This window comes from Bemisia tabaci, chromosome 1, assembly GCF_918797505.1.
Source record: "Bemisia tabaci chromosome 1, PGI_BMITA_v3".
Classification (NCBI taxonomy): Eukaryota; Metazoa; Arthropoda; class Insecta; order Hemiptera; family Aleyrodidae; genus Bemisia; species Bemisia tabaci.
In genome coordinates, this window is record NC_092793.1 from 20,517,993 (window position 1) to 20,543,637 (window position 25,645).

At 40.6% G+C, this 25,645-nt stretch overlaps 1 protein-coding gene across 2 annotated transcripts in view; it reads left to right on the plus strand.

The window, feature by feature from the left end:
* The first annotated feature begins 2,465 nt into the window (after window positions 1-2,465).
* LOC109039826 (dipeptidase 1) overlaps window positions 2,466-25,645 on the plus strand; it is a 173,990-nt gene continuing 150,810 nt past the window's right edge. For both annotated transcript variants that reach the window (XM_072297701.1, XM_019055495.2), the window contains exon 1: window positions 2,466-3,023. The gene's annotated coding sequence lies outside the window, so the exon portion shown is untranslated. The remainder of the gene's footprint in view (window positions 3,024-25,645) is intronic.

Consider the following 25,645-nt stretch of genomic DNA (forward strand, 5'->3'; position numbering starts at 1 on the left):
TTAAATTTTGGAATAAAAGTAAGTAAAATTCAACCCCGGATTTTTGTAAAATGATCTTTTCAGCAAATTGATATCATAATATGCTACCACAAAAGCCAAATGTGTGAAAGCAAAAGCCGTCAGAGTTTGATAGAATTTAATTTAGGTAAAAACTGCGCTACCTTTAAACTTTCTGAAATCATTCCCTTTATTCCCTTCATGCCCATCATTCCCTTCATTCCCTTCATTCCCTTCATTCCCTTCATTCCCTTCATTCCCTTCATTCCCTTCATTCCCTTCATTCCCTTCATTCCCTTCATTCCCTTCATTCCCTTCATTCCTTCATTCCCTTCATTCCCTTCATTCACATAAATAATTTCCCTACCATTTTGTTTCAATTTTTTCATTAATATAGGTAACATAGTATTGATGGTATTCTTTTTTTCCCTACAAGAATTTATTTTTGAAGTCATCCTGTTTAATTTTCAGATTTGAGTTCATTATAAAAGTGTCAATTAGCTGGCGCTGCGTCCGATCCTCTCTCCATTTCGCTAAAACAATTTGGGTCCCCTCACGGGATGGAGCTGTTTTAGACACGATCTTAAATACGGCCCTTAATATGAAAGTCTGTGCTCGCACTAATTGGAAGCGTCAAAAAGTGTAAAACTGTAAGTGACTAACTCGAAGAGTCCTGCTCCTTGAGCTTCACTGTACGTGCCCTGAGCCGCCGGAGAACCTCTCGTCCACTAATTGCAAGCCTTAATATTTACATTAAAGTTTCAATCCTCCGCGGCATTATTTGAACCGTTTATCTCCCTGCACAATTTATTTGTTTGCTAACGACCCCTAATGCTCAGCTCAACGTATCCTTTCGCAAATGCAACTGCGCGGCGTTGTTTATTTGTTCATTTATTATTGCTCTTTTTTCGTTAAAAGTGGGTTTAATTTAGGTTAAGTTGTCTTAAAGTTATGGAGCAAAATGCTGGAGGAAACGAAAGAATAATTACCAAAAAATTACCCTCTTGTTGTTCTCTACTCGGCGAAAATCTCGACCGCAGCCAGGAATGAATGACCCTTAAAACTGTGGAAAAAGTAAAATTTCCTAAACTTTTTATTCAACGGAATCCGGTGCGGTGCCTTTCGAGGATTAAATATGTATTGCTTCTAACTTTGCCTTAACTAGTGAAGTACAAAGGCAGATTCTTCAAGAGAGAAAGGGAGAGGGAGGGAGCGGGGAAAAAGAGAGAGGCAACAAAACTCAAAATGCGGCCAAGACATCGTGTAAGTAACTGGCTAGATAGATGATAGTATTGGGCCCACACTACACTGAAGAGGAGAGCAAAAATGGGAGATATGATGTTAAACTTTGCAGACATAGGTAAAATGAACATGGTCAATTGGCGCAAGCAAGTATATTACTGCTCCAAATACGCTCAGATTACCTGTCACATTTTTAAAGTCAAGAATGCATGAAATTACTTTGCGTTCACAGTGTTTTACACCAACGGTGACCAGTTCGCCTTCAAAAATTTTACTTGCAGTTTCAAACGTTTTTGGAGCCGTAATAATTCTTGCTTGCACCAGTTTGACCATGTTCACTCGCTTCTACGTAGCAAGGTGAGCATGTGAACTTACTTCATTTCACCAGTTTGACCAATGACCTTGTTCATTTACCAGTGCCGGCAAAGTTTAACAGCGTTTTGATCATATTCCTCGTTTTTTATCCTCCACACAACCTTCAGTTTGGACCCAGCACTATTCTACTAGCTAACAAATTCCGCTACCCTCCCCCCCATTCTGTACCTCGGAGCCTATATTTCAGAAAAATTGATATCTTCAATTACCTGCTGCGAGATAGAATCGCGGAAGTTGGACTGATTAGATTTCCAAACCTATAATAACAAATGAAATGTCACCTGAAATAAAATGCTCACTAGCGCAGGAGGGATTCGAAATTGAATCGAAAGAAATAATAAAATACGGCAAAAGTTTCGGGATCCCTCGCTCCAGAGATGTTTTTAATTTAGTGGACAGGAAATTACTTGAAAGCTTTTCAGGCCCGATCTAAAGTTCTTTATTGGCGATGAATCTTAAAAACGTCTCTCTTTCTTCAACTCAATCACGGACTCTTCTTTGTGTCTCGTATCGCAACTTTCCGTCGAATAATAATTATTAACGGGGGAGAGTCCCTCGCTAGGTATTACGCTACTTTCTTCTTTTACCTACTTTTTTTTTTTTTTTTTTTTTTTTTTTTTTTTTTTTTTTTTTTAACAAGAGGCATTAAAACGATAATAACTGCCCTAACTTTTTTCCTCGGCTCGGGACTCGGAGGCCGGAGCCTGGAGTCCGGACGCGCTGCGCCGGAGTTCGGGCGTCCTCGGGAATCTCCGGCTCGGCTCGCGCCCTTTGCGCGCCCGCAGGGATGCTGCGACTGTTTATTATGCGTGACCGTGCTCTCAGTTCGCTCCGGGTCAGCCTTTGAGACGCCCTGCTTCTCTCGGACGCAGTCAGTTCTCGACTTGAACACTTCGCCACGAAAAAATTTCTCCTGACAACCCCCTCCTCCCATATGACAGAGATCATTTCAATCGCGACACTCTGTTTATATTCAATAATACCCGAACGAAAAGTGATTTTTCCCCGGAGAAGTAGCGAAAACATGTACAATAATTCTGTTTCATAATTGTGTTTATCCGCCCCTCTTCCCTCCTCCCCTGTGGACCCCTCTGATCCTTTCCCTCGGAGCAGCCTTTACTTTTTAATTATCTCTTGACTGAATCATGACGCTAAGGAGCTCTGTGCTGGATTGAATTTTGTTAGACTCGGTCTCTCGGCGAAACAATAGACCTCGGGCGATAAAAGCTGTTTGTTTTTATGGTGTTTGCGGGTCGCGCCTTTTATTCTCATTTGGTGTCGGTAGTGGCAATGATTCCGTCGGTTTTATGACCCTGGAGTTATATTTGCACAGTTTTGTGAGTCTAAGTGCTTCGAGGCAACAGATTTGAACCATTTTCCCGACTGCAGATAATTGCACGGAGGAATAGGTGCGTATGCTTCAAATTCCGAATTTTCTCCCGCTTTTCATAACTCAAACTCTCTTGCTCCCTTCCTCCTTTCTCTGATCAGGCAGCGTTCATCAAAAACGGATTTTTTGGCAAAGAAAAAGACTGCGTATCGAAGAAGCGCAGAAAAAATGTCACTTCAATTCTAGGGAGGGGGGGGGAAGCTTGAAAAACAGTTATTTTAAGCATTTAATTGTTCCTACTTTTTAAGATTTTTGCTTCAGAAATATGAATGTGGTCAAAAATTCACTGTTTGTCTAAAGTATTTTTCAAGGCATGTTTCTTTTTCTTGAAAAATAGAAAACGTCGTATTGTATCACAGGAATGGACATATCGACGCTTTGCGTTATTTGAGAATTCTGAAGAACTTGCCTCACAGAAAGGAACTGGAATCACGCACAGATGTTTAATTTCATGAAAAATTATGCCTAAGAACTCCCAAAAATGCTCCCGATTTTCCAAAATTCTAGCCTCTACCTTTAAAGGCAACCCGTTTGTTTTCCATGCGACGACGAACTTGCGTGCAAATCCTACGAAATGTCATTTACCGTCGAGAAGAGGTCATACCTCTTCGGGCCGAAGAAAAGGGTTTGTTGACTCGCTGTTCAAATATATTGGTGTTATTCCAAGAGCTGACGTTGCTAGCTCCTCTGCTTCGATATTATAGCAAGCAATTCAATTTTTGTGGACAGACATTATTAATGAGATGAAGTGAGCATGGGATTAAGCATTTAACTAGTGAATTCATTTATTTTTCAAAACAACGTTAGGCACTCGGTTTTCAAATTTGGATCAATTTTTGATTTTTAATGAGGTAAGCGTTTATAATCTCAAAGCAGAGGAGCAAATATCATTCCACCACGAATTTTCATATTTGTTTTCGAAAAGAGGGCCAAGAAGGCATTTCAAATTTTCCTATTCAAATTATGCAATTTCTGCTGATTGTGCTTCCAAATCTCGAATATTCTCGTGTGAGATGATCTAGTCGATTATAGAAGTAGGTTATGCGTCCTTTGCTTGTATTTAAGAAAGTAATAAGAAGTATCATTTTTTGGACAGGTGACTTACTCAATATGAATTTATAAATCAAATGCGGATGGGAAGTTGTGAATTCCGTCAATGGACCACTAGACAAGGCACGAATTTCAGCATTCTGATACATGTGTCTTCACCAAAATTTTACGTAAAACACGATGCGCACAACGAAAATTACCGAAATCAACTCCTTCCGAAGATATTTAATGATTCTTGGTGCGTGAGTTGAAACCATCCGCTCATGAAAACTCAATGCTCTACGTGATTCACATCGCGCGCGAAACGTTATCATAACAGTCTCTGCGATATAAAAATCTAGCAACCTCAATCTTGACACTTTGGCTCAGCTATAGCAAATTACTTATAGTTTGAAAAACACATGGTGGGAAATGAACGTTGCTCGATTGATAAGCTTGCTGAAACCGTTGTAGTGCGCAATTTCACTCACGTAGAGCTTTGAGTTTCTTGTCAGCGGGCAGTTCAAATTCCTCGTAACCAATGTGAAATAAAAATGTTAATATCTCCGTTAGAAGTTGGTTTCAGTAATTTTCGTAGCGTGAATCGTGTTCTACGTGAAATTCTGGTGAAGAAACATGTATCAGAATGCTTAAATTCGTACCTTGTCTAGTGGTCCATTCCCTTTTTCTGGGAGAGTAAAGTTTGCCGATTTACCCCCATTTCAAATTGTAAGTTCCGCAGTTTTGCCATCGTGTGAAAGTTTAAATTCCGCAGGCAAGTGTGTTAGTTAGAAAGCACACACTTTTCAAGGAATACAAATTTGCTTACCGATAAGTTAAGTTTGAGATTATCACAAGGTTTTTTTCTCATGAATGTATTGAAAATGATCACTTTATGAAAAAGGGTCGGGTCGGTAGAAAGTTCCGAAATATACCTCCAATTAAGATGGACTTTTTTTAAACTGTGGAAATAACTGTCATCCACGCCAAAGTTGGCAACACAGCTGCCTGCATGCAAGCTGCTTGCAATCAGCTATAGATATCAACTCTGAAAACTCGTATAGATAACATTTGTATTTGATGCTCTTGTATTGTGAGAGTCACCGGACCGTTCCAAAAATATTTGTCTCTTCCATCATCGGCGGGATTTACAATTGTTTGCCGGGAATGAGCGGTGGAATTTTTACTTTCGGAAAATGGGAATTCCGCGAAATTTACGAGCGTCCAACCGGATGAGTGCACATCCAACCGTCGCAGTCATTCAATCTCATTTTATCGCATCCAAGCATAGCAGAAGAGGGATACAGACCATACGCGCAAAATTCTTTTAATAAGGAGCCATAACATAACGAGAATACAGCCAGGAAGAGGCAGAGGAAACATGCGTTTCGCGGATTGAAAAATCATGCAGTCTCACGATCTCAGCAATCTAGCGCTGAATTTTTATGTTTCACCTTTTGACAGACGCCCGTCTATCCGCCCGCCTGATCGATTCATACTCTCCGTTCATCAAAAACCATTTCTAGAAGCAATTTCTTTCCAATCTTTTATGAATGAAGCCATCACCGTATGAAGGAAGGAGAGAAAGGGGCAAGTGCCTCATCGTTGGCGTCGAAATGGCAAGATGTCAGCTGGAGAAGAGAATGGGAAATTTGAGAAAGGCTAGTTTTTGGGACGCGAAAATAAGATTAGGGATTTCCATTCGATGTGGCTACTACATCCATTAATGAATGAAACCGGGATAATTTAAACTAAGAGGGGACCAAATAATTTTGAAACATTTTCAAGTGAGGCTTAAAACGCAATAAATGCCCCTATCACCGTGGACAACATATGGATGATGCTGGTCTCATTCTGCCATGCTAAGGAAGAATGCCGTATGAACATTTGGTAGCTGCCAAATTTCATCGAATAAAACATTATTTTTGAAGAAAGTTATGCATATTGTTCTTTAAAATTTTCCGATATTTTAGATTTAATTGGGAACAAAATCGTCAGAAAAATTGGGGGGAAAATATTCAGAATTTTCCCAATAAATTTACAGGTTATTAAAGGAAGTATGGCAACGCCTGAAGGCTCATACGGCGTATTTCCTTAGCACGGCAGTATTGAAGTATGTGTAATAAGATTCTGATTCAAATGTTGATGCGGGTTGATCATGTGCAATGCAACAATTTCATCCCATGCTATTTTTTTGTGCCAGATCATCTGTATGAAGGAGAAGTACACTTTAAAGCGAATGTTTGAGTGCGCTTCATTTATAAGTGAGTAGGTCCTCCTGACACATGCAGGCAGTGTCAGAGGAAATTTGAGAAGCTACGCGTGATTGTTCATGCAGCGTTTTCTCAAATTATGGCAGAATGATAATCCAATGTGGTTTCTAGTCGAGTTGTTCATAGAGGCGCCTGTTTTTGAGAACAAGAAATGCGAGTTAGAAGACAAGAAGAGAGCTCGCAGCCATTTTTGTGCACGAGGTTTTCAAAGTGTTTGTGTCTCAGATCTGAAGAGTATATACTGGCACGCATTCCAGGAAGACCTCAGAGCAAACTGACACCGAGAGATGAAAATCCGTCCCGAGGCTTCTGCATTTCAAATCATCTTCGATCTAATCCCTACCGCGAAGCGAGCGTATTTCCATCAGAATTGACTCGACCGATGGTCTGACAGTGTTCGCAACGCTCCAGACTCCGCAGAAGTGAGAATCCACGCCACGCAAAACTTGACGAAGAGACCATCGCGAAGATTTCAAATTAAAGAACCTGGAGATGTATTTCCTTGTAATACAATCACGCAAAATACGTGCGAATCGTTGAATATTTCCATTTGAAATGGGCCTGTTGCACACTTTTGCCAGAGCCGAAACAACGGTTGTCTCTTTCAGTAAATGTCTCAAAAATCACGATGAGCGCACTGGCAAAGTTAGAAATGCGTTCCTAATTTCATAATCTGCGTAAGAAATTTGCGTTTTTTGGTGCCTCCCGCTCATCCCCGATTGTAGCATCGTTTTTGAAGGGGGAAGCTAATTAAAACGCAAAGTTCTCGCGCAGATTGTGAAGTTAAGAGTGCATTTCAAGCTTTGCCAATGCGCTCATCGTGATTTTTGAGACATTTACTGATAGAAACAACTGTTATTTTTGCTCTAGCAAAAGTTTTCAACAAGCCCATTTACTTATAAAATAGACAGTTTCCGGCCCAAAAAGGAAACCAAACTCAAGACAGGCCGCACAGGCCTTGGCATCAATCAAACTCTTAGATGTAAAAGTGATCTGCGAGAGCGCAGCGAAGCGCCTTCATTTTCGCTTGATACCCTGAGCTTCACCGCGGCGTTAGTTTAGTTGCTTAACCTAACCGAACTTACCTTGGCTTGATGCTCTTGACCGCCCGCTGATCGCGGCGTAAAAATGGATAACAACCAGACGGCAAATCTGTTGTTATGTAATTTTTACACATCATAAGCTTATTATCTTACGATGACAGAAAAAAGAGCCTTGACATATATAAATTACGCAATAAAGCTCAGAAATTTTAACTGACACGACGAAAATCCGTTCATATAAATCGTGGACAAAAGTACTTTCTGAAAAAGGAAATTATAGCCCACTGCTGCGATTTTCTATCACTGCCTTAGACTGACCTAAAGTGACTTCAAAAATTCGTCTACGACTCTACGAACTGCTGTATTCTATATGGATTGCATTTTGCAAAAAGGAACCACTAGCATTGCAATGTTGCTAAGATTGTGCAACTCCTTTTGTCTTGGAGGAAAACCCCGATTATCCATTCATAGTTTCTATTTTACTCGCTAAAAACTGTAAATTTAAGACAAAAATTACCATCTAAATTTCATAGTTTTTCACGATTTCCGCAATTTTATCGCAACAGATGAAGTTGCACAATCTTAGCATCATTGCAATGCTAGTGGTTCCTTTTTGCAAAATGCAATCCATATGTCCTGCTTCCAAATAATTCCAAAGAATATATGCATGAACTATCACGTGAAATCATAAATCTATCCCGTAAATAAACTTTGAGGGTTTGCATCGAATCCAAAATGGTCGGGTTTCGCGGCATACCCAATGTCCGCGGGGATCATTTTCTCGGAAATGTTCAATATCCTACGCAAATGAAGCACCAAACAACTGCCACCCGAACGAAGAGGCCGCTCCAATCCATCCGCCGCACATGTCGATACTAGGCCGACCAAAGGACGTAACTGCACTTAAAGATGGACCCGAAGTAGCATTGAGTTACAGGGACCTCAGGGTTCATCACGAGTTGTAGTTACGCCCTCATGTCAGGAGAGCGACGATGTGTTCACGATGGCGTTCGATAAAATTTCCATCCTCGGCATCTCATCTCCGACAGCGGTGATCGCGGATACGTAAGTCTGAAGAAAACGGCGGGGGCTCGCTGAGGGATGGAGTGGGAGGGGGGAGAGGGGAGGGATCCGACGTCTCCCCGGACTCGACGCATTCATCGGTTAATTGAAAGGGCTCGACTTGACGTGGTTCGGCCAGCCATCAGACGGTCCCACCAAACACCCCCCGCTCCCACCCACTCCGTGGGGGCCATCGATATCTTGGGAAAGTTATGACAAAGCGCTTCAACACTTTTTTGATGCCCGAATCGAATTTCAGCGCGGTCGGGGCCGACACAGAACACACCGCCCTCCTCAATCCCGCCATCCACCATCCGCTCAATATTCATCCGTCGGGTCTCTATCGTGTCACTCTATCTTTGCCTTCTCACGCGATGCGGTGTGAGAGAGGTCTGCATGAAGGACTCCATTATCCGGGTTATTTATATGTGCGCGTTTATATACACATTTCTTTTACGCGTCAAATGAGCGGGCGTTGGATGGATAGACGGAGACTAGGAGTCACATTGTCACTCAAGTGCCACTCCGTTGGGGTGTTGTTTACTTCAGCCGCGGGATCCACCACCCTTTCACCCGTGATGCAAATGAAATGAGGACCCAAGCAACCCGACTTGACAGCGTTATGCGTGTATGCTCTGTCGAGTATCAGACTTGGAGTCTTTCCTTCGCTGTGATCGAGTATGATGTCTTATGTAGGAGGTTATTAATTTAGTGGCCTACGATGGCCTGTCCAGGATTTTTCGAGTGTCGATGGATTTTTGCAAAAAATGTTGGCCACGTGGACGATCCACCCTCAAAATGACATAGAAATCTCTATCTTTAATCTTATAATTTCTCTATTTTTTTTTATCTATTAATTTTTTTATTTTTTTTCCTGGAATCTAAAACTATTTGGTTCAGTGCTTTTTTGATGTTACATTCTCAAAGTCACTCAAACGGTATCTGAAACGAGCTTCATGTTAACAACATTTCTATTCATCTTTGTTAAGCTCTGAGAAAAACGAATTGAATACTACTGCCGTGCTAAGGGAGAACGCCGTATGAAAATTCGAGAGTTGCCAAATTTCTTCGAATAAAAAATGTATTTGTGAAGAAAGCTTTGCGTAGTTTTCCTTGAAATTCTCAGATATTTTAGATTAAATCGCGAAGAAAATTTCCTGGAAAAATTGAAAAGAAATTTTCACAAGTTTCTCCGTAAATTGGACTTTTATTAAAGGAAATATGGGAGCATCTGAAAGTTCATACGGCTTTTTTTCCTTTGCATAGCAGATTAGCTAACGTTACATAGGTACAGTACTAGCATTTTATTTAAACTTCAATTCTGTCGTTGAATGCGCCACTATGAAGAGCCTCAGAAAAACCCTATTTATCTAAATGTGTAGTTGGGCATCATTTGTGTTCCGAAACGGGAATCGTCGTGGAAACCGTCTCTCTCCACGGATTATCTCCCATTTAACATGAGATAGGAGTTGAGGAGGGGTCAATACTGCAGCACTTAACTGTGATTCAGATCGATGTTTATTCACTGAAAATGCCGTGCTTAGTCATGAGGATCTTGGTCGAGGAACGGAAGGCGAAACTACGTCCATCGCAGGGACATTGCAAAAAAAGGGGGGAGGAGGGGCATCGTTAGTTCCGGATCCGGGTACGAACAGAATCCGGCTGACGTACAGTTCGCATTCTGCATACTCTATGCTGCAGTTTCATTACGTATTCCCCTTTGCGATGAAGCATTTGAGAAAATGTTGGTCGTGGTTGTATGCATGTACTAACTCAATCGGGATGGAGTTGATGCTTTGCGATTTTCTTGTTTTCAGCAATTTTGGGTCTGGCTGACAAATATTTTCTGAGAGAATCTGGTAGTAAAATTGTTAAAGTTTATGAGCGTGCCACCTTGTGCAAAATAATTATCTAAATTTGACAGCATGAACTGTGACAGGCAACTCACAGGGAAAGTCCCAATCCCAACTAAAAAGCACTCCAAACATTGCCGTATGTGTAGAGATCGAAACTTATTATAAAAAAAATAAACAAGCCATTCTATGATTTTTTATTTTTCGTTATTATGTAACTTTCTTTAAAAAACTGAGAAGATTTAATTTTTTCACGAGACAATATTTACGTCTTGTTTGCTACATATTCTCGTCTCACGCTTGAAAGCAATCCGAATTTTTCTTAAAACATTAAAGTAATGCAATCTTTGCGTGTGAAAAAAAAACCAAAAGAACTGTCAATGCTCATATATGGACGAATAACTGAAGTAAAAAAAAGTCCCGACTAAAAGACATCAGTGTTGAAAAAGTCGTTAAAACCGTTACCGATACGCGTACCTAACACCTGGATGCAGCTATGTCAGCTCTACAGATGTCCGTGTCGCAATTGTTGCATATTCAAAGTTACGAAGGTGTTTAGTACTTTCTTTTGCTCACAACTACGAATGAGCGTCGTGCTTTGCAACTCGTATGCGCGAGGTAACTTAAATGGAAAAAAGCTCACACTAACACCCATTATTATTGAATCAAAGAGGGGAGGAGGTTGAAGAGAGAGGATCATCATTTATCACGTTTTTGGAAGGATAAACAGAAAAAGAAGAGGAGATAATATTGAAGTATCTCGTCTTCCCTGTAGTTTTCGATCATTCATGGCATGGTATCTTACTGCTACTATTACTACTACTACTACTACTACTACTACTACTACTACTACTACTACTACTACTACTACTACTACTACTACTACTACTACTACTCTTATTACTACCACCATCATTCCATCCTGGGACTCACAAACCTTTGTAATTAGAATTTTTGTAATGTTCCCAGCTTTTAATCGATTACCCATTTTTCAGCTCTATGTCTCGCTGATCAATCCAAGTGTCGGGTTTTCTGTTTATCTGACACTGACTTCTAGGCCCCTTCCTCCATATTCTAGCACTAACATCCGCCCCAAGTATTCAGTATCAGCCGGTCGTCAGCAAAACATGATGTAAATACCGTGCACGTATTACTCAGAGGAAACGCTTTTTGCAAGCCAAAAGAAAATTCCATAAACCGGAGAGTTGCGGATAACCAGTGGCGTGGCATGCTGTGCGATATACCAATTAATCTGCCATTTAAACCTATGGAAAAGGATCGATAATCATGGTGTTCGCAACGAGCACCTTAATAATCGATTCTTTGCCATAGCTACAGATGGGGGAATAACGATAATCGATCATGCGCGCCTCGCCTCTGCGGGAAACTAACTAAAAATCTCATCTGAACATTTGAAGCCGACCACTCTCAGTTTCAACCGCCGAGAGTCCATACTCTTCGGTCATTCGAAAGTTTTTCAGCCCTTATTTAATCGAGTTTATTCTTTTTTGAAACTCTCCCGCACGTTTGACCACTAATAGCAACATTCACCTCACGGAAAAAGTTCATCAGTTTTGCGTTCGATTATAGGCCCCCTCTAAATTGTTAACATCTCTGAGGCAACATGAGTGGAGGAGGAGGACGTGGAAGGGGAGGGGGGATGTCGATCTTTTCTAGGAGCGTGAGTGCATGGCGTCCGCATGGATTCCTCGATAATCATCCTGTTTCTCAGTTGAATTACCTTCGTCTCACTCCCGCTGAGAATTCCAACTCGTACCTTGCTTGGTAATACTGCAGGAAACTTTGGAAGTCTGCTCTGGCAAGTTTCCCGCTCCGCCGGAGGATAACCTAGTTTTGTGTAAACTTGGGTCTCCGGGGCCAAGTTGCCGTTATTGGCAGGCGTCTCTCCGATTTCAACGCCGATTTGTGCACGAGGCAGTGTGAAGTATAGACGAAATGTCATCTGAAAAATAATTGCAAGGGATAGGTCAATCGAGGGGCTTGGAGGACAAGGCGCATAAGTGAAGTTTTTGCTATTACAAGAAATACGTGTTTAGAGTTTCAAAATTCCATGGGGTTTTATGGCGGATTGGAAGTTCAAACTCACTTTTTGATACTTTGAAGTTGGATTATAGTTGTGAATTTTTCACAGAATACACTTTCAAACTAGATTTAGTCGATTTCATCGATATCTCAATTTTTTTCAAGAACTTCACGTACGCGCCTTGTCCTACAAGCCCCTCAGTCGAATAGCTTATTTTAAAAATAATTCTATTTTGAATCGAAAAATAAAAAAAAACAGAAGGCGGGGAAAACCGAGTTTAGCCACAAATTTCTGATGAGTGGAGAACGTTTTTGATAAATGCTATCAAGCTCCCTAAAAGTGGCATGCAGCCGAAAATATGGATATTTTTGATTTCTTAATACTGCAAACTAAACTAACCCCGAAGTTTACCTTTTTTCGAAGTAAACAAGGATTCGTCATTTAACCAGCATTTATTGGATTGTATTTTGCAGTTAGGAGCTCCCATTTTTGAAATACCTACAAAAGCACAAAGCTCCGTAGAAAAACTGATAACACATATGTTGTTTTTGAAATGAGCCAGAAATTGTTGGTTCCTATCAACCCCTCATCAACATCCTCAAAATGTAGTCCAATTGTGTGCTCTTTATATTATTTTCAGGAGTTAATTTCTGGACTCATTGTGCCGTAATTTTTTATTCTCGTTAAAATCCAAAAGAAACCATGCTGTATAATGCTTTATTTCATACATTCTCTAAAGACCCGTCAAGATCCATCACGATATAATTTTGTTCATCGATGAATCCGTGACCGTGACGGAAGAATTCATAAAATGAATCCCCACGGTGGATAACGTCATGCACCATTTATTCTTCGAAGATCTTTCAGCCTTTCACTGACAATTAAACTGGAAACTTTATGACAGCTGATCCGCTACCAAAGTTTGTCATTAAGGAGATTGGAAAATTAATTCATAAGTCCGTTTGAAGCCCAAGCATGTGTGAGAGTTATCATTTCTGAGATCGGACTTAAAATCTTGTTATTCCTGGATGTTTGCTCAACTTTAAGCTATGTCTGTCAAATTAGGATATTGTGACACCTTACCCAATTCCAGATTTTTCGCAAGATGGAGTACGAAGTAGGCGGATTTTTCCCGACAAATCTTTGCAGGCAATTTTTCGAATAATCTTGAATAGGTATAAAGCAACCAAATTCACCGCGAAAACCGGCAACACCGCTCCAAAATGCTCGTCGGTCCCTTGTATTCACATTATATGGCGCGGGAACATTCATGCACAAAATCGGAAGAGAGCATCGACGGGTCACAGAATGAGCCTTTTGCCCAGGTCGTGGTTGACTACTCCCATGAAGGGACTTTTGAGAGCACCCGCAAAAGAGGCTTGTGATCTTCACTTAATTCTCGAATCGTCAAAGGTTTGGGGGCGTGTTCTGTTTGTTTTTGTCAAAGGTTAATTAGTGAGTATATTATTTTGATGGAAACCGCAACGTCATCCGCGATCCATGTTACGTATTTAATAAATTGTAATACGTATATCGCTTACTGGAAAAGTCTTTGACTTAGTTTTTCTAATAGAGAAAAGTTTCAAGTCTATCCTTTTCTCTCGGTTTCTCTTTTAGACATTTTCAAGTTCTGGAAAGGGATTCTTTTTTGCAATCGTTTGTTCCATCTTTTTTATGCATTTGTTTACGTTCAGCGAGACAAGACGGCTGACGTAAGGGTAGGGTATAATATTTGATCATATCAAATGTCGAAATTTCCGTGAAGAGAGAACATTAATTTGTAAAACTTTTCATTGGCTCTTCGGGATTGCAGTTTTATCAGTGCGCACTGCGAATTGTTTTTTCCCGCAAGTCGGTCTCTCATACAAAAACATCTCTTGTTATAAAATGGAAAAGGTCTCGATAAATGAAGAACAACTTAATCAGCCGAATCACATAATAAAATAGCAACTTAATTTGGGGGAAACCTTTCCCCAAATTAAGTTGTTATTTTATTAGGGTCTGGATAAAGTTCAAGTTTTTTTCGCGGGTGCTATGTCTGCCCAATCCTCCCAGACGCTGCTCAATTCAACCTTTAGATGCCTAAACCAGTCCAAATTGATCCGAGTCTTGCTGAAAACGCGTGGCCCATGGGTTGTACGGGACCGGTACGAACCGGCTTTAGATATAAGTCTACAAATTCATCGTGAAAAGAGCATCAGGCATCAAATTTAAAAAAAAAAAAAATAAAAAAAATGAGTGTCGTGGAATTTTTTTGACAACTACCCTTAAGACACCCAAGCCGGGTCAATTTGTTCCGACTATCTCTTTGACGAGAATTACGGAGTCGGTACATACCACCTTTATAGGTATCTAGGTTTACAAAAGGTCTACAGGTACTAAAAAAAATTAGACATGAAATCGAAAAAAATCGAATGTGAATACAACCGAAGATAGGGGAGACGTGATCGGACCTCGTTTTTTAACCTTTCTCCCGAATCTGAGCAACACTTTCCTGGCAGCATACCATTGGAAGTTCACGGCTCGCGCCATGGCGCCTTCAATTTTGCAGACGCAATACGGACATTCATCAAGCACGAATAGTTGTATCGTTGCGCCGTCATCAACGGGCGTCCGTTCTCGTGCTCTATTTCCATATTGTAATGGTACCGTTTGTTTTATTTGCAGCACGTCTAGATTTTTTCATTTTTAGCTGTATTGTATGCTACATTTTGACTCTCAACTCCCTGAGAATGGTCGTGTGAGATCGAAAGGCTTCGGAAAATGAAAGTTGGAATTGTTATTTAAAAATGTTCCAATGAGATGACGGTCCTTTTTTCATTTCTTAGCAAGAATAGCGTACTCACTTTTGTATAATCTTAAGATTCCCGATTAAATTACCCAAATCATGTATACGTCTTGTAAAACGTGGTAGCTTAACATTTTTCTTGGATCAAAAATTTCGCAAAAATCCTTTATTCTTTAGCATAATGAACACAGGTAACGTAATAAAGCTAGTAGACACGTTTCTTATTTCATTAAAATTGTAAGCTTTCATTTGTTTTACTCCCTTTTTGACCAAATAATATTCATCCGAACAACGGAATGATAAAAACATGACAAATACTTAATTGTAATTAGAATGTAAGGGTCAGGATTAGAGCGAGAATAAATTAAATACGGAGGTCAGAATTGCTTGGACTAAGCGCAGTTTGCTCCTTCCATCAATCAAAACACCTTGAAAAGAAACGCTGTACACTTGAAGCTTACGAGGCAATGCTTCGTGCATCTCTTTGTAATCCCTCTCTCTCTGTTGAACCTCTTTTTAGTGAGCAGATATTTTTCACATGCAGGTTAGATAGCCGCGCTTAATCTCCCTAAAAGAGCAGACGGATTAGAAAATAAGACTAAAAGCGATAAATTTTAGCCCATCCCCTCTCTTGTATGGAATCCGAGGAGAGAAGTACGGGAGCGAAGCAGCGGATAAAAAAGAGGTAGATCAATTTTGAAGAAAGTTAGATTTTTCTCCGTCTATGCGGAGTCGACTCTGCCGCCTTTCGCCTCAGCTCATCTTATTCCAGTTTTTTGCCGAGACTCCATTATTTAGTGCGCTGTTTTCGGACAGTTATTATTGCCGTTCCTTTCGAAAGTATTTGCCAAACACTTCATTTTATTATCACCCCGTTCGTTCGTTTGAGCCCATTCCAACGGGGTCGCCTCCCCACCCCGGTCTCGCTGCGTCAGCCTCTGTCGACTGACAGTGTGTGTGTGTGTGTGTTGTTGGGTCTGCGCGGGACCTCGGGTGACACTCAGCGAATTGGATGTGTTCAGCATCTACTTTCGTATTCAGGGAGCTCTTATTTCCGAAGCACCGAAATCTCCTCCAGAAGTGCCCTATATATTAGATTCTGGGCGCAGTGGAGAAACTACGATGGCGAACTTTGACCTCTCCCTTACTATTTTATTCTAGCACTTGTCATATCACAGGCTTCCTGAATCGAAATTTGTTTTTATTTTTATCTCATACTTATTTTCAGTATGACGAGACAACTTGTATAGTATGACCGTGTTCAGAGAATGAAAGGAGACAGGTTGCCGCTTGCCGAAGAAGGTCCTAGATCGGGTTCCTCCTGCGAAAATGCGCTGAGGGCGTTCAGTGAGAGGGGGAGGGAAGGACGGGATAGAAGAAGAAACATCAAAATGCTCGATACCCAAAGGGTTTTGGTTCGAAAGGGGCCATTAGCGGCCAGGTACCGCAGAGCGCCAGGGAGTGCTATTTAGCGACATGTATGTATACTTTTTGTTCAGGAATGTTCAGGGCCGATTTTAACATTATTTCGGCCACATTGGAGGGTAACAATTTCAATATTAGCCCTGTGTCCTCTAATATTGGCATTATGATCCAGATATTTTATTTTGATGACGCAGCCCGCCTGTCAGGAGCTGAGGCGTAGCACGGTCAATGAGACCTCTGATTTCAAGTGCTCAATCGATAGTGAACACTTTTTGCTTCCAACTCTCGTCACTAGGATATCAAAATACCATCGCCCAGCGATTCTCCCTACAAGCTGGAGTGCATCACAAATATTCGCTCACAATTCCATGAAAATGAGGCGAATGCCTGCCACCTACAATTTTGCCGGGGTACAAAACAAAAGTTCCCGGTTATTTTTCGATAGTGTACATTTTTGACAAAAACAATACATTCCCGGAAGTTGGAATTTCACGTTCACTTCCTGGATTGTGTACGATTCCATAATAGCAGCTTATACCACCTGCACCTCATACCAGCGCCTCATAGGATGTCATAAATTTAGGCACTGAAAATGGAACTATAGAATTTTCGGGTGCAATTCGATTGTCGATCGATCACTTGGAAATTTCCGAATTATACGACACAATATCAAAATCCCTCGGTTTCCTGTCATGCGTTAGAGATTTAGGTATTTGTATAGGCACACAATTTGATTTTAACATTTCGTAAAACAACTCAAGAAATACCTTCTGAATGTGTACCTATTGTATATTGTTTTGTTTTCCGATTCACAATATTCACTCGAAAAGTATTTTTGGAATTATCGGGAGGGTATTATTTGATCATAATTTGTATAAAGGGGTCCTAGCGCATCCAATCGCACAATTTTAGCGGCTTAAATTCTTATAAAAAAGTCTCACTGTAGATGGCATCAATTTAAAAACAAAAATTTTCTCTAAAAGTGTGAGTTATTAAGCTGCTGGATTGAGGGTTTGAAACACAGTGTTCTGCAAGTAACATATTTGATGAACATCCATTTATGTGACAATACATTTGATTATTCTTCTGTACCGCATTTATTCCGAGGCGAGGAAAAATAATTGAAGGAATTATTGTTAAACAGTTGGTAATATGGCGGATCGTATGTTTTTGCGGTGCGGCACAGCAAATTGCCAAATCATATACACAATCGAGTATCTCATGTTGATCTTGTGAAAAACTGAAATTTCCGTTTAGGTCTGGCAAGAGGAGCATCAACACTGCCCTCTCGGGGTTCGAAAATGAAGCACTTGTCTTTAATCCGCTGACAACTAATTTAAGCGGCGGTGCGCTTTTGAATGGATACATATCATCCATCATCCTCATGATTTTAAGTGCCAGCGGTTTTTTTTCTCCACTCTGTGGTGGCTTTATTGCCACATTGATGCAAATGAGGTGCGTTTACATGCAAATGGCCCACATACTTACCCTTTGAAGTCAATATTTTCGGAGTATTATCATACTAGCCTGTTATAATCTCCGCTGCCTGTTATAATCTGTTATATGTCTCTGTGTGTTTTAATGAAATACAGCTTCCTTTTATCAGCTGAACACTGAGACAAGAATTTAACTCTTTAGCCATGCTTGCACACCACGGCAGTGCATTCTAATGGGTCTCCATGACAAGCGTGACAATATTAGTATTCGTAAAAAGTTAGTGCGCCTTCCTCATATTTTATTTGCAACATCGACTGTTACCGCGTTGGTATTGAGACACAGCAGTCTCCTTCTTTCACATGTGCGGACCCTAGTACATGCAAGAAATCATTGTGACAGACAACATGGACTGTTTTTTTGAGCAGTAAAAAATCACGAAATCTCTCCATATACTTAACGTATAATTTATATTGTTTAAGAAATATCCTAACAATCCCAAAGTGTGCCATTTAACTTACGTAGTAATTCACCTTGTCCTATACTTCCCCCAAAGGGAAAGAAGGTCACTTTGCTATGATCCTTCCTAGAATCCTGTTTCGATGGTCTAATGGTGCTGAGTCAAAGCATTAAGTTTCTTCAACCACGTTACTTTTACCAATAAATATTGATGATATCCTTAAGAATGTATAATTTTAATATATTAAAATTATACTATGTCCGCATTCATATATGAATGCGGACATAGTTTGTTCCACTTACTACTGGGTCTTATCAATGGTGCATCACGGAGCAGCAGCAATCCTTCTAAATTGGAATTGAATTCAATTGATGAGACTAAGGTACAGGAATCTTCTATCTGGGAATAAAAACTCAATTATAAGGATTAGAAACGTCAACTCAAAAAACAAAAATACTTCCATTATATGTACATTATCCCCATGATTTTAATTTCGATATTAAAAATAATGGGCATTTATGCATCTGATGACGTCATTCGCCTTATTTTTTCTGAAGCTGATATTTCCCTAACTGTAACATATACAGTATAGTTCTCGGAAAAATCCTTTTGGAGTTCCAGAAGTCCTTAAGAAGGGACGTGATTTTTATTCTATTTAGATGTGTAGCGCAATTTTATTGTAGGGTTCTCGGACACTTACACTGGAAAAAAAAACACATTGGATTGGAGTCCAGACTCTTGAAAACTTTGACAAGAAAAAGGACTCTCGATTCAACCAGATTTAAGCTTAAATCAAAAGGAAATCCGCTCAAATTAAGAGGCTTGGTTCTTGATTTAGGCTTAAGTCTGATTGAATCAAGAGTATTTTTCTTGTCGATGTTTTTGAGAGTCTGGACTCTAGATCCAATGTGTTTTTTTCTTCCAGTGTTCTTTTCCAAATATTTTCCGCAATTTTTTCGTAAAATTTGGCAACAATCGACCGGCTCTGAACGAAGTCCGGGTCAAGTCCGAGGCCAGCGAGCGATGCGAGGCTTTTCACACCATCAGCCATCACTCATAACAGCATTGCAAATTCCTCGGTCATGCCACCCCCCCCCCCCCCCCCGGGACCCTATCCGAATACCGCGATAAATCCATCACGTCCGACTGAAACCGCACAACTATGCTGCCGCGTTACCAAAGAGAGCAGTATGTGCAGGGGCAATTTTTCAAGTTGGCATCACTGTTTTTACTCCATTTAAAATCATGAAAAATATCGATTTTAGGCGTGGCAAGCTACCTCACCAAGTGTGTCACAAAGTGTTGCACTGATAAAAATATTTGTGTTCTTGAGTTACTTTTGGTCGATTTAGGAAGTGAAACACATACCAACACAATTTTTGTGCTGATTTTAGTACATTTGTGGTGAATCTAGCGCAAAAATCAATGGAGAGACTGGGAAATGCATTCTTCCGATTGCAACAATAATATTCACCATTCGTTTTTTATTAAATGTTTTCAAGAAAACTAGCTGGTACTTTCTCTTGAAATTTTCAACCGAATGCCAGGGTTATTTTGTATTTTACTTCCCGTATTAACCAAACTTTTGTTTCAAAATTTCTGTCTGCGTGCCAACTTACAAGAACCGCCACTGAGTAAGTGCAAAAAAAGGTTTTTAGAAAACGGATCTAGTGGCATCTGAACGGTAAATTGTATTGTTTCTCGTTAAATCATCCTGAAGACTCGTAATAATTTTTCAAATGATTAAGAATCGACAATAGATTATATAATGAGTCAAAAGCCCTTCTCACAAGCGTCCAGGCAAGGCAGCAGCATTACTTTATTATGCATGCTTTCTAAGTTACGCTTCGGACACACAACCACGAAGTTCTGAGGTTTAAATCGGCAAAAAAGGGTACCATTTCACTCAAGACACCCGTTTGTACAACTCCAAGGCGGAACTTTGGGGGCTCATGGCAGTTGTATTCAAAATGACGTGTCATTTTTTGCGCAACTGTTATTCACAATTTTCTCATGTCTTGCATTTTCCTTACGAAGGAGACGAATTTTGCTACACTTCAACGGGCTCAGTTCGTTCATTCAAATAAGATCAGTCGAATTCCTCAGACAACTCGATTCCAGCTTCTGTCCTCCTCATTTTAGACATAGGCGGTTTCGTACCATGGCGTCGAACTGTGAGTTTATTCAGGTATGGAAACTCGGCAACGCTGTACCCTTTTTTATCAGGGCCCCCGACAATATCCTTCCTCCGTGGAATCGTCGCCTCTCGTACCCCCTCCCCCCCATTCGAATGAAAGCTTCCCCGATCTTTCCACCCCCTTCATCATCTCTTTTTTTCAGTAGCCTGTCACCTAGTCATCATTTTTTCCACAACGCCTGTCCGGTAGGCTCGATAACGAGATTTTAATTTGATTCTCCGTTTGCGGGACGTATCCTATATTGCGAAGGAATCTCGGTTACGCCAGTAACTTCGGTTGGCCATGCAAGAAAAGATATTTTTGAGGCCTCACAGTAGTATCCTATAGGATAAGATGTGTATCTAATGTGTTCGTTTTACACTGTAAAAGTTGCTTTTAAAATTAGATTTAAATATGGTGATTCGATGGACGCCATAATTTGTGTCAAAACGGCATGCGATGTGTCGCAATTGTCGCATGTATTAGTCCCATTTTTTCAGCTACTCGTCATTTTTCTCGAATTTTGGGATCGCAATTCTGTTGTCAGGATACTACAGAATTCACCTACAAATTTTGACAATTAAATTCAACGATAGGCGTGGTTTTTTAGAGAGAAAATCTCGCATTCGAGTGCACTTTCGATATCAGTATCAAATGCGATATTTTTTCTTTGTACGTGAAATTCATTTCATACTACGTCGTCAGTAAACTCCAAGAACACTTAAGTGTTTATTACCTCACAGATTTCTCGACGGATTTTAATTAATTAAAGAGAAACCGATCGAATTCCTTGAAGGTTCTAATAATTTTCACACCTCAAAGAATATCCTGTAGAAATTCCAGAGAATAATTTTTGCTCATACTGTTATAAGAAATGAAAAAGACGCTTGCATACCAAAACACGACAGTCAAAGCACGTGTTTTTAAACTCTCATTACCGATCCACGCTACCAACCTCACGTCAGGTTAGGTTTAATTCCTCTCCTTTCTCGTCAGGCGGCTACCAAGTAAAGTTGCCAGATCGTGCAATTAAATGAAAATATTTTAAATGGGTTTAAATGAGGGATATAGTGTCAAAATCTCAGCACTATCTGGCAACTATGCAGTACCGAGTAACTTTCCGTATCCTTCGGTTGGTCTCAAGAGTAATTTTCAGAGGGTCTTTTATGCGTTCATGCCAGAGATGACGAAAAGAACATCAAACGAGAATGCTCTTAATTCCTCCTGAATTTCTGGAAAACGCGTTTTTTCGGATTCCGAACGGGACAAAAGTGGGATTTTCATGACGACCGAGCAGTGGAAAATCTATGTGAATCGACTCAAAGACCGTCGGTACGGGATTACGGAGAGAGCTTACGGAGAGAGCACTACGCGGCACCTGGAACACGCGACGCAAAGACGTAACTCGATGCACATCCGAGGCGCGAAAAGCATTGAGGGATATGGAATATATGGTTCATAACCGAATGAAGTTACGCCCTTACGTGAGAGAAGCGACGACGATCTCAAATCGAGGTAGGGTCGTCCCGGTCTCGGGCAATTTGTCTCCGAGCATCTGAGCAAACGCGCAGAGGATTGAAAGATTAAGGCAGGGGAAGGGGGTGAGGGGGTGGCGGTGAAGTCGTAACGACGTGAATTTTTAAAGCCAGCACCCAGGTGATGATTGCGCCTAATCACCTGGAGTCGATTCTGAGCGGAAGAACCACCTAAGCTCGACGGATGCCCCGCCTGCATGCGCGGTTTTCGCCGGAGGATGCGGACTGGGTCCGAGGTAAAGGAGGAGAGAGAGCTCGTTCCCGTTCCCGATTGCTTTTTACATAAATTGCCAATTTGCGGATGCTTCAAAGGGAGGCAAGGCGAGGCAGGGCGAGGCGAGGCGGGTTGCCGAGGCCCCATTTGAAGGCGCCCAGGACGCAAACACAAACTTCCTTCGGTAATCCATTCAAATTGAGGAAAGTCTGCGAGCGGATACCGCGGCACAGGTTAAGAGCACAGTGCCACCACGGTCAGGGAGATTCGGATATGGCGGTGAAAAGTGGGACACCATCCTTCTTTGCCTGCCGGGGGGTCTTCCTAGTGTTTTACAATTTTATTTAACGCAGATACAAATAGCGATGGACGGCTTTTCTTTTATTTTATTTTTCCCGTGTAGAAGTATGTTTGGTGAATTTTACAGAAGTATTTAAGCGCTTAGTAGTAATTTATAAAATTCAATAACTATGAAGTAACTATTGCTACAAGGTACCAGAGAGAAGGTTGATGCGACCGAATGAAATGTATTTTCAATTTTAAAGTTTTAAAAAGTTCGAGCACTGGTGCCTGGATATCGATTCTGACAATATTTAGGTCAAAAGTATGATTCTGTGTACTAAATTGATATCTGACGTTTTTAGGATTGCTTTTATATCATACGCGATCAACAGTTAACTGAAATAAAAAGAAAGCCCATTTAAGAAAACATGGTAAACATGGTGGTCCTTTCTTATTCAGTGGTCGTTGATGGTAGAAATGTTAAGTGAAAGTAGTTATGCGAAAAGAAACGACCTCGACTCAGCAGGATAATCTTTCATTTTTTTAAGACAATATAGCAGCATGCATTTGGTGATTTAAAATCTTTATCCGTGTTTGTCATTCTCTGAAAGACATTTGTCCAAATTTTCAATACAAATAATCAACATTTTCCTCCTTTTTTTCCAGTGTACAAGGTCAAAATAGAAATCTTGCACTAAACATATTGTCTCTTACACAGATTGATTAGCCAGTGCAAGCTCTACGGGGTCCCGAAAGTAATCCCCCCCTCCCCCGATTTTGAACGTTGTAATTCAATCAATAACGACAAATTCATGCGAAAACATAACCTTTATCACTGCTACCGATTCTAACAAATCGATTCCAAATATCGCATGTCTGCACGTGACGCGCGTTAATCAGTGAGTCGGATGAGAGCCTGCCGACAGAGACATCTGTCGTGCTAAGGAAAAACGACGTATGAAAATGTTCATGTATTCATATTTGCTACGATAAAATATTCGTGTTAAGGATATTTTGAATATTCTTCCTTAAAATACTCTTTAATATTTCAAATTAAATCGTGAGAAAAATACTCTGAAAATTATTTAAAAAAATACTTTACTCCTCCAGAAAATTCTCGTTTTATCAAACAAAATATGGCAACGTTCAAAGACTTATACAGCGTGTCCCCTTACTAAAGATACGTTGCCTTGCCATAAGAAAAATTTGAATGAGGATTTAGGCGTTGTCAAAGTTCTTATGGTAAACTTATGTCCTTTTAGAGAAACTCGTTTACATTTTTTCCCCCATTTTTCAGATAATTGTACTTCCAAGTAATATGATATATTTAAGACTTTCCAAAAAAAATATTCATAATGTGATGTAGATTGATTTGATTTGATTTATTGCGGGATTTAGCAACGTCCGCATGGCCAAAGAAGGCAAAATAACTGCGTGATACGGCGAGCGACGCGAGTTGGGTCACGGCGCTGCATGCAACTATTCGTGTTCATCGAATGTCCCTGTTGCATAGCTAAAAATTGAAGGCGCTTGGGTTTTTGTAGTGCTGTGCGTGCTCTTCTCGAGATTGCTCCGCAGCGGTATGAGCATTTGAACGATGTCGGATTTCTATTTTTAAAATATGAATTCTCTGTTAGACAAACTAATATTTTTCTTCGGAAGTTCCAGAGAATGTCCTTGTAAAACCCCACCTACTGTACTTGAAAGTTTCAGATAAAAATCTAGATATTTCTGCCGTTTTTTGGCCCACCCTAAATTTTCTCAACTTTACAATTTTTGGCTCGTGGAGGATCCGTATTCACAGAATGCGTAATAATTCGATCATTTTCGGTCTCTTTTTGAGTTTAACACTGGCCTCAACGTGGGTCTGAGGGCAGATTTCAGCGAAAAATGCGGATTTGTGGTCGAATGTAAAGAAATCCGCATTTTTCGCCAAAATCGGCCTTCAAACTTATGTTTAAGCCAGTATTAGATCCTGAAAAATACCAAAAATAACCTTATCATGATGCATTCTTTAAAATATAGACCTTTGATGAGCAACAAATCGTAAAGTTGAGGGAATTTGGGGTGACCTAAAAAGGGCCCTTATCGATACCTCTCCTTTTCTTCAAAGTAAATACATGTGATCAGCGGAAATCTGGCAACTCATGACCGTTCACTTGACGTTTTTTCTGAAGGTGGCAGAACACGCCACTGTGCGGGAGCGTCGGGAACAGTGCGAGGGTTGCTCACCGGCAGATATACTAGGAAAATTAATATTCCACGGGTTATTGATTGACTTTTTCCATTTTGCGTCGCCCCGAACCGACCCGACAGTCGGCAGCGCTTTCGGGGCCTCGAGCCAGGAAACGGTCACCAAGTGACTTGCAGGAAATCTAAATCATTGTTGCCAGATAGTGGTGAAATCAGCAATTTTCCCCGTGTAAATCCATCTAAAAATATCTACATTTAATCGCACAACTTGGCAATTGTGAGCTCGATCGCTCTCAGGAAAGCGCCGCTCCTTACTAGTGTCTCAGTTTCGAATATTTTTACAATTTCTCCTCCGTTATTGCCTCTTCTGTTCCGATTCGATGTCTCGAGGAGAGCGGAGTACCTACACGGGGGGAGTATTGCTAAGTCTGTGTCGCTCTCTGATTGGTCAGCATCAGTGGCGTGGCGTGCTTTGCGATATATCGATTGTTGTGCCATTTAAACCCATGGAAAAGGAACGATAAACAGGGTGCTCGCAACGAACACCTTAATAATCGATTCTTTACCATAGGTTTAAATGGCATAAAAATCGATACATCGCAATTCACGCCAAGCCACTGGTCAGCATCTTTAAATCTTTCATGGGACTGCTTGGGTCCGATGTAAACCAAATCTCCATAGGTGAAATGATTGATGTCTTCAGGAGAACTGTGCGGCTCTTTATATAGAAAACATACTCATCAATGATTGTTTAGAACTTATTTTAGAGGTTGAAAATAAAAACTTCTTACATAGTTGGGACTCTGCCGCCAGCTTATCTATACGCCTT